Here is a 10,107-nt window from a genome sequence, read left to right on the forward strand (position 1 = left end):
GGGAAGTTGAGCATTATTATCTATAATAAAAAAAGCATAATATGCTAATTAGACCAGATGTCCTTCCATATATAATTCTGACCATGGAAGTATTAGAAGAAAATTTAGAAAGTATCTTTATAGTCTTGGGCAACTTGAAGTTCTCAGTATGACATGAAGAATGAAAGTCATGAAGGGAAAAAATGGTACATTTGTCTTCATTCAAAAAAACTTTCTTTTGATACAGTATTACAAATTAAGTGAAAAGACTTGGAAAGAATATTTTCATCTAATATAACAAAATATTGGTATGATTATTATATAAATATCCTTTGAAACTAACAAAAAGGACAAATTGCCCAGTTGCAAAGTAAATAAAGAATAGCAATTGCTGCCCTAGCTGGTCCCCCAACTGCTCTCTTCTGCCAGCCTGATCTCACCCCCAACTTCCCTCCCCTGCTGGCCTGAGCTCACCCTCAACTGCCTCTGCCTGCTTGATCACCCTTAACTGCCCTCCCATGCCGGCCTGATCTCACTCCCAACTGCCCTCCCTGGCCCCACCACCACGGCTTTGTCTAGAAGGAAGTCAGATGTCCGGAAGATGGATGGTCAAAGGGGAAGGCCTTTTTCATCAGGAGGAGATGCTCTTAGCAGACAAAAATACATAACCCCTATATCTAGCCAGCCATATGCACTATACTGACAAACCAGTCATTAAAAAAATTGAATTGCTTTCTTACACCTTACACCAAACAGCTGTTACCCTAAAAACCCCTCCTCAGCCCCCAACTTAGGTTCTGCCTTCTCAGTTCACCCAGATTAGGTTCTTTTTGGTCAGTTTCTATGCCAGTCAGTGTCAAAAGCTCCGCCTCCTAGGCAGCCATTGGCTCCTCACACTTCACCCAGATTTGGTTCTGATTGGTCGGTTTCTATGCCAGTCATTGTCTCCAGGCCTATCTCTGGGACTGATCAGAGAGGAGGCTGATCAGCACCCCCCATAGAGGCCCGGAGAGAAACAGGCGCAGCTGCTGGCGAAGCCTGGAGAGAGAGAGGCCATAGCTGATCAACAGCTGCCATGGAGGCTGCGGATCAGACCTGCCTCTCTCTTCGGGCCTCTCTCTGGGCCTGATCCGCAGACCCCTCGTATGTCAGTGCTGGGTCACCATGGTAGCCTAGCACTGACCGCAGGACTGACTTCCAGTCAGTCAAGCCTTTGGTTGTTACAAACCCTGGGTTTTTATATATTAGGATAGTATACCAAGCAAGGTTTAGATAGCTCAGGGTACTCCAGACAGAGTTATATCTAGGGAATAGAAGGGGTTGTAATTGGGAACATATATGTTTTGCACTTGTCTGTAAGTAAGGTTTATTTTACCAGTATATAGAATGGGGCAAAAGTAGGTTTACAGTTGTTTGTACGGAAAATAATACAATAATTAATAAATAATACAAGAATAAACTGTGTTTCGCTTACTGACAACTATAAATCTACTTTTATCTCACCATGTATTTAAAAAAGAAAAGGCTGAGATATTTTTAAAAAAGGATAAAAGCATGCCGTAAATATTTTAATCTAAAGTACACCAGTGTACTTGAACCTGCCAGTCTCCTAATATTGTGTGAGTTCTGAGTGTTCTTCATTTGCACAAACTACATTCATCGTGTATTATCTATGAGTTCAAATTTTGAGTTCTTTAATGTACAAGAAAAAATATTCCAGGTATTTACAATGTTTTTCATAATCTTGCATAATTGGCATACCTTTGCCTAATCTAAGCAATTTTGTTTACTCTTGTCTTTCCAACAACTTTTTTTCTCACTTTTTATGAGTTTATTTAACATATTAACTACATCATAGTTAAATTTTGAGTGGCACAAATGTTGTACAGTTGGCTTTTGGGAGCATACAGAGCAGAAATGTTGGGGCAGAAATTTATCGGAGTGTCAGAGAGGGCCTATTAGCTGTGTGTGTTCACAGCATGTGGGCATTGGTCAGAGTACTTCAGAGCAGGGGCTCACAAAGTTCCTTTATAAAGGGCCAGATACTAGGTCTTTTAGGCTTTGTAAGCCATATGGCCTCTGTCCCTACTTAACTCTAGTGCAGAAACAGCCATAGATAATAAGAAAGCAAGTGGCTGTGGTTGTGTTGCATCAGACTTTATTTACTAAGTCAGGCCATGGGCGGGATCTGACTCACAGGCTTGCTGACCTCTGCTTTACAGAATGAACTGAATATTAGTTAGTCCAGAGTGTCACTTAAGCAGAAAACTGTTAAGATGCCTTCTCCTCTGTCTCAGAAGAAGGTCCTAAGTAAATTTAGTTTGTAGAGTAACAATCTCTTCGTTTGGAATCAGGTGTGAAGTGGAACCGAGTTAATTTCACCTTGAGGATTTTTGTTTTGTCATTCTAAAAAAATTAAGTATGCGTTTCAAGAGATATATTGCATATATTCACCAAAGGAAATTTAATTCGTTTGAGGAAAATATATTGTAGTTTTGTAATTAATAAATTTCACATCTGTATTTCATTAATAGCCCCAATATTAAGTGCAAAAGAGACTAGCTACTTATTCTGTAAGAATTAAGATTTATTACAACCAGAAGAGAAATCATACAGGCATCAAATATTTATAATTGATTGCTGAGATTTTCAAGTAATTATGATTTGCAAAGAGAAAAGAGGGAAGAATACAAGTCTTAGTGTTTGGAATCTCTGATCTGTAATCAAATTCACCACACTGTATATGTGGAATTCTTAAAACAACTGGTTTTAAGATAGCAGAACTGGTTATATATAACTTCTTTCAGTCTAGTTCCACACCTACCGACCCTCAAAAGGCATTCAGAGAAACAAAGTCCTCAGTAGTAAAATTCTATCTCTGCTCTGTCCCAGAGCACCTGTCCAGAAATAATGAAGTATTTGTCATTCTTATAAGACAGCATCATAGTCTCCAGTCACTCCCTCTACAAGGGGGATATTGCCATAGAATAATCCCCTCCTGCAGCTAATTTTCTTGGGAGAGATATCTGCCATGTGTTTTGTTAGCCATTTATTCAAAATGAAATTGAAATTAGATTACATCATATACCACATGCCATGTTTGTCTTATCATTTCTAAATAATCAGCTGTCCTAAAGCTTTTATAAGCCTTACTTATCCTTTTGTCTCTAGAGACATGTGTTTAATCAAAAAACAAACTTATTCAGAATTTAGATTTTCTTAATCAGTTTGACTTTCCCCCATACGTAATGGTATGAGGATTTATCCATGAACGCCTGCCAAATTGTAATACTGTAGTCCCCATTAGGCCTGAACTCTTTTAGGAAGATTATAAAGATATTAAATGGGTTAGAATGGTATAGCTGTCATATAAGTTGATTATGCATGATTTTATCCCTTGGTGATAGAAAGTGTGTTTAAAAACTGACCTGATTGGGTGATGGAAGGAGATGGCTTTTAGAGTTTCTTCCAATGAAAACTGTACCCACTGGTTTCCGCCAGCAGCACAGCTGCTCCTCCTCAGTCTATGCTGCTTGCTTTCCCTTTGTGGCTGGACTTCTGAATGCGGAAAGTCGCCTAAGGCGTCCTCTTTGCCTTTCTTTCTCTTAAGTACCATCTGACAGTTCCTAGATTTTCATCACCAGCCTTGATCATCTTCCTGGGCCTCAGATTTGTGTATCCAACTGCCTTCTGGACATCTCTAACCAGATGTCGAATGGCATCTTGAACATGTCAAACTCTCAAGACAACTTTTTATATTTATTTGCCCCTATCATTGTCATCACCATTCTCCACACACACAACTTTTTCTTATTTATTTTTTGACACCTCAGAAAATGGCACCACTTTCTATCCATTGAACAAGCCAAAAATCCAATTCTCTCATTCCCCACAAGTAAGTGCACTAGCAAATCCTGTCCTAGCTACCTCCTAAATATCCCAGACCTTGCTGTTTCTCACCACCTTATTCAGGATTTAGATTTTCTTAATTAGTTTGACTTTCCTCCATACATAATGGTATGGAGATTTATCCATGAATGCCTGCCAGATTGTAATACTGTAGTCCCCAGTATTACCATTCGGTTTTGTCTGATTCTCCTAGACAAATCCCCTTCATTTCTCACCTGCACTCAGGACGCAGTTTCCACTAAGACCTTCCAATCAATAATCCATTCTCTTCCCAAGCAGCCAGTGTTGAAATAGATCAATCAGGCTTGTCAATTCCTATTTAAAACTTTCCAGAGGCCTGCCATTGCCCTTAGAATAAAATCCAAACTATTCAACAAGACCCTGTGTGAATTGGCACTCACCTGCCACTCAGTGTCCTGTCCTGCAACTTACCCCAAATACCAGGCTGCAGGTACATTGGTCTTTCTGTTCCCCAGACTCACTAAGCCTTTTTCTTGCTAGGGACTTTGTACCTTTGTCTAGGACAGTCTTTATATATATATATTGATTTCAGAGAGGAAGGGAGAGAGATAGAAACAGCAATGATGAGAGAGAATCATTGATCGGCTGCCTCCTGCACGCCCCCTACTGGGGATCAAGCCAGCAACCTGGGCATGTGCCCTGACCAGGAATTGAACCTGGGACCCTTCAGTCTGCAGGCTGACGCTCTATCCACTGAGCCAAACTGGCTAGGGCTGGGGCAGTCTTTTTTGCAGAGCTTTGCAAGAGCTATTTCCTTTTCATTCATGTTGCACTTGCCAGTTGCCCTATATACAAGAGCAGCACCCTCCCCCAGCACTCCCTGTTCCCCTGACTTTTCTCCATAGCATTAACCACCTGACCTGTATTTACTTGGGCTTGCTTTTTTTGTTATCTCTCCTCTTGTGATTTGATTCAGGGTGGTTACAGAGATTTGGCCTGGGGAAAAAAGAGTCCATGGGAGCCCATGGGAGCCCATGTGGGTGGGTGGGAGCTGTATTCGGTAACAAATGTTATTCAGCCTCACTTCTCCTGTTTCCTACTTTGTATTCATTCCTATCACATAGATGTATGTACTGTTTTGACCTTTATGTTGTTCAAGAGAAACTCAAGACATGTTTTGCTAACAGCAACAGGAATTCAGTTGTCAGCTCTTTATGGACCATCAGGAACTCAGCCATGAAAGCAGGTGTATAAAAGTTGCCTGTAGCCCAGCTGGCATGGCTCAGTGGTTGAGTGTCAACCTATGAACCAGGAGGTCATGGTTCAACTCCTGGTCAGGACACATGCCTGGGTTGCGGGCTCGATCCCCAATATGGGGCAAGCAGGAGGCAGCCAGTCAATGATTCTCGTTGTTAAAGTTTCTCTCTTCCTCTCCCTTCCTTTCTGAAATCAATAAAAAATATATACTTTTTTAAAAGTTGCCTGCATCCAGTTCAGTCCTTCCAGATGCCTGTCTCTGATAAAGATGTGTTTGTGGTTTCTAGGGCGAGGTACTGAATAGCTAGAAAGGTGGTCCTTTCAAAGCTACCCGTGGTCATGTAAAAGCTGTTTTTGCAATTCAATGTGCTTGGGTTGCACTGTTTTTCAGAAAGATTCAAAATCAGGGGTAGACCGATTCTTTAGCCAATACCCATGGCTGTGGAATGGTCGCAGTCAAGCTTACTGAAAGCCAGAGATGGGGGCCCATGACAAAAGGTCATGGAAGCCTCTCAGACGGAGGCAGGAGTGATAAACTTAAGGAAGAATACTGCACAAGGGTTCCTTCCCTGTCCATTCTCATGCCCACTGCTAAATCCTGGAGTTACGCAGGAGTTTGCAGCTGTCCTCTGGGCACTTCCAGGGCTGCCCTGCAAAGGATTTTGACTCTTAATGTCCTGGGAGCATGTATGCAGGGCTTGATTTCCATGGAGTTCCATTCAGGTAACTTCCCCCTAGGACCAAGCTTTTACTTCACTGAGCCTTCGCATGTCATGTGGGGGGAAAGAAAAAAAAAGTTAGCTTCCAGAATAGTTGTGGTCCAGTTTTACCTGACAGCATACCCACAAAGTGGACTTCAGCTGACCTCTCAGCCTTTGGAACATGAAGTACTGATCACAGTCTTCAACACCTGGATTTCATCTTCCTTTTGGATACTCAATGCAACATTTCGCCTAAGGCAGTGGTTCCCAACCTTGGCTGCACATTAGAATCACCTGGGAATCTTTTTAAAATCCTGATTTCTGGGCCTCGTCATTAGTAACAAAGAAACAGAATTTCCGGAGGATGAGGCCCAGAAATCAGGATTTTAAAAAGATTCCCAGGTGATTCTAATGTGCAGCCAAGGTTGAGAACCACTGGCCTAAGGAAATTAGCCTATTTTAGTGATTTAGACTAATATCTAGTGGAATCTATCTTGGCAGCTCTCAGGATATTTAAATAAAAAATACAGCCATCTGCATCCAACAATCTTTCCCCAGTTTTAATCTATAATTTTATGTATCCATTCATAGTTGTTTTTTTTTAAAAAATAAAACAAAAAAAACCACACAACCAAACACACACAATGCTTTTGTTTTCATGAACTATTTTATTGGTTTCTTATGTATTTTCATCATTGAATGTGCTTGGGTTATAACTCAACTCTGTGCAGAAGCCGGCTTTTCATATCATCATTAATAATTCATAAGCTCCATAGAATTACTTGAGGTCTTTTTAACCAAGTATCTTCAATCTTAACATATCCAGTGTCGCTTTAGCTTCCAGTTTAGAAAAAAGATGACTCTGTATACAGACTCTGCTATCTCAGGCGACCCTGAATAAGAGTTTTATCCCTGTTTCTTATTTCTTTTTGATGTTCAGGATGCTTGCAAAATCTAGATCAGTGAAAACACCGTATATGGGACATAACAAAATCATGCCAATTAAGTGACCTGACAGACTGATAGCGCTGTAGGGGTCAGGGAAGAAAACTTTCCATCAACGCTCATCACAGAAACCTCCTGAGGGTCGCCGTCCAAGTCCAGAGGACACCTGGCGAGGCCCCTGGATCAGTTACTAAGCCACATGCATGCTTCTCCCCGACCTGTTAGGGGACACAGTGAAGTCGGGGGCCGTGACTGGGTCCAGACCTAACAGATCTGCCCCCTGACCTGGATGTGGAAACACTGGGGCTTTTGTCATCTTGACGTTTACTCCCCAAAAAGCCGCGCTTGGAAATTTGAGGGATGAACTGTTCCTTCTGGGAATAATGAAAGCTTACCATGTATTTTTCAGAGCTTTTGGGTAGTAGGGGTTGGATTTTTTCTTTCTTTTTTTCTCTCTCCTTTGTTCTTTCTCTCTTCCTCTCTTTTAGATTGAAAGGAGACTTGGCTTTAGTAGGGAGAAGTGGAGGGGCTTTTCTCTGGCTTGTTTCTTCTCAGTACCAGTTTTCTCTTAAGGCCTATTGGGATCAGTACTCATAAAATAAAGCCACTTGTGTGCTATGCTTCATTATCATCAAGTTGAATTTTTTTCTTGCAGAATAGTGGGGTGTTTGGAAGCACGGTACGTCTCAAAGAAATGAGGCCATTTCCTGACAGATTCGTGTTTTCAGAAGAGGAGGTTTTATTGAAATACAGAGTTTTCAGTCTCTCTGATGTGTATAAAACTGCTACAAAGAGCCTTTCTGGATCTTGAGGAGCAAGAGGAATAAAAGCAGTCTTTGCTCATCTCAGGCTGGAATTTAGAATTTTTTAATTAACTGAAAATATCCTCTGCATCTGAGTGCAGCTGATGCCACTGGAAATGTATTAATGATGGGACTGATTGCTGCATTTCGCAACTGCATTTTGCTTGTGCTTGTCATTGTGATGTGGCAGCTACGTTCTGCTCTTTTAAGTCAAGTAATCTTTAATCAAGTCGATTCTCTTGCCTGCCCGGAGAAACAGCACCCCAAAACACAGTGCTGCAGAACCCTCTCGCTGGTTTCAGGGCAGTGCTCCTCAGACTTCACTGTGCGTATGAGTCACCTGCGGGTTGTTTTTTCAGCTTCAGATTCCCATTCAGTAGGTCAGGGGTGAGGCTCAAGAGTCTGCATTTCCTAACAAGTGATGCTGATGCCGCTGGTCCACAGACCAACTTTGAGTAACAAGATTTTAGAATATATTTATGTGAAAATTCCAAATTTAATCATTCTGAAGTTGGATGGGGAGGGTGGAATGAGATACACTGGTATTTCTAAGGACAGGTCACTGACCAGATGTGTACCTTCATGAAGGCAGATCGGAGGTTGTTTCCTTTGTGTCTCTCTACTACTCTTAGTAGCAAATTAATGAGCAGCTTATATTTGAATTCCTTGAGAAGGGAGATTTTATTTTACTGTTTCCCAGTCTTCATATTTCTGGAGCCTATTGAGTTTCCAGGCACCCAGTAAATGGCCAATTAGTGAGTTGAATTCAATCAAATTGAATTTATTGAACTTTATTAGAGCAATATAGGGATGATCTGGTTTTTTATCCCTAAAACCACTTGTTTTCTCTTTTAAATGTTTATATTACTTTTATGTACAAACTAGGGGCCTGGTGCATGAAATTCATGCACTGGCGGGGGGGTGGGGGGTGTTGTCCCTCAGCCCAGCCTGCACCCTTTCCAGTCTGGACCCCTCGAGGGATGTCTGACTGCCAGTTTAGGCCTGAGCCCACAGGGATCGGGCCTAAACCGGCCGTCAGACATCCCTCTCACAACCTGGAGCTGCTGGCTCCCAACCACTCGCCTGCCTACCCGCCTGATTGCCCCTAACCGCTTCTGCCTGCCAGCCTGATCACCCCCTAACCACTGCCCTGCCAGCCTGATTGACACCTAAGTGCTACATCGCTGGCCCAATTGCGCCCACCTGCCCTCCCTTGCAGGCCTGGTTGCCCCCAACTGCCCTCCCCTGCATGCCTGGTCCCCCCTACAACTGCCCTCCCCTGCTGGCCATCTTGTGCCTGCATTGGGGCGGCCATCTTGTGTGAGGGCATGATGGTCAATTTGCATATTATCTCTTTATTATATAGGCTGTAAATTCTGTCAGTAATTTATAAATGATCTTGTACAGCGCTAGGTATATTTTTAAAATTACAGTCTCTTGAAATGCAACATGAAAAAATAAATGTAAATACAATTTAATGGTAGTGAAGATTCAAGAATTGTAAAGCCCTTTTATCCCTAGGAATACAAAATAAAATTCTAACTCCAATAAAAGGACTTTGGCAACCATTTGTTATAATTTAAGAATTTTTTTCTAGGGCCCTAGCTGGTTTGGCTCAGTGGATAGAGCATTGGCCTGTGGACCGAAGGGTCCCAGGTTTGATTCCAGTCAAGGGCATGTACCTTGGTTGCAGGCTTCTCCTTGGCCTTGGCCCTGGTCAGGGTGCATGCAGAAGGCCACCAAAAATCTCACATCAATATTTCTGTCTTTCCCGCTCTCTTCTCTCTAAAATCAGTGGAACAATATCCTCGAGTGAGAATTTTTTTTAAAAAAAGACTTTTATTCTAGGCATAAGAAATAAGGCATTCCCAGACTCTGTGCAGATTAAAACCTGTTCTCCTTTCTGAAAGAGTACAGATTATTACTGATTCTTCAGTAAATTATACAAATCCAAAATATTACAGTTAGCAGGTTTGCATCCTAGAAGGACTTCCATAACTCATTGTATTAACCTCAGTATGCATGGACAAACTCGAGTGCTATTTTTTCATTATTTCCTTGCAACGTTGGTTTTGCTTTAATTTTTTCAACACCTTTATTGAGATATTATCCACATGACATGCAGTTTACTCATTAAAAATGTACAGTTGACTTTTAGTATATTTACAAAGTTGTGTGTCGATCACCACAGACAATTTTAGAATATTTTCATCGCTCCGAAAAGCAGTTTTACACTCTTTAGCCATTACTCCCCAATTCCTCCATCTCCTAGCCTCAGGCAACTATTAATCTACCTCTGTCTCTATAGATTGACTATTGTGGACATTTCATATAAATGGAATCATAATGTGTGGTCTTTTGTGACTGGCTTCTTTCACTTTGCATATGGTGGCAGATATCAGTACTTCATTTCTTCCTGTGGCTGAACAATACTTCATTTTGTTCATTAATTGATGGACTCTTAGGTTGTTTCTACTCCTCAGCTGTGATTAATAATGCTGTCATAAACATTAAAATGCAGTTTTTGTGTGAAATTATGTTTTTTGTTTTTG

The 10,107-nt window shown here is 41.4% G+C and overlaps 1 protein-coding gene across 2 annotated transcripts in view; it reads left to right on the forward strand.

Annotated features, from left to right (window-relative positions):
• Positions 1–10,107, forward strand: part of SRGAP1 (SLIT-ROBO Rho GTPase activating protein 1) — a 275,029-nt gene that overhangs the window by 195,975 nt on the left and 68,947 nt on the right. The gene's annotated exons all lie outside the window — the stretch shown is intronic.

The sequence above is a fragment of the Myotis davidii genome, unplaced genomic scaffold (genome assembly GCF_000327345.1).
Source record: "Myotis davidii unplaced genomic scaffold, ASM32734v1 scaffold523, whole genome shotgun sequence".
Classification (NCBI taxonomy): domain Eukaryota; kingdom Metazoa; phylum Chordata; class Mammalia; order Chiroptera; family Vespertilionidae; genus Myotis; species Myotis davidii.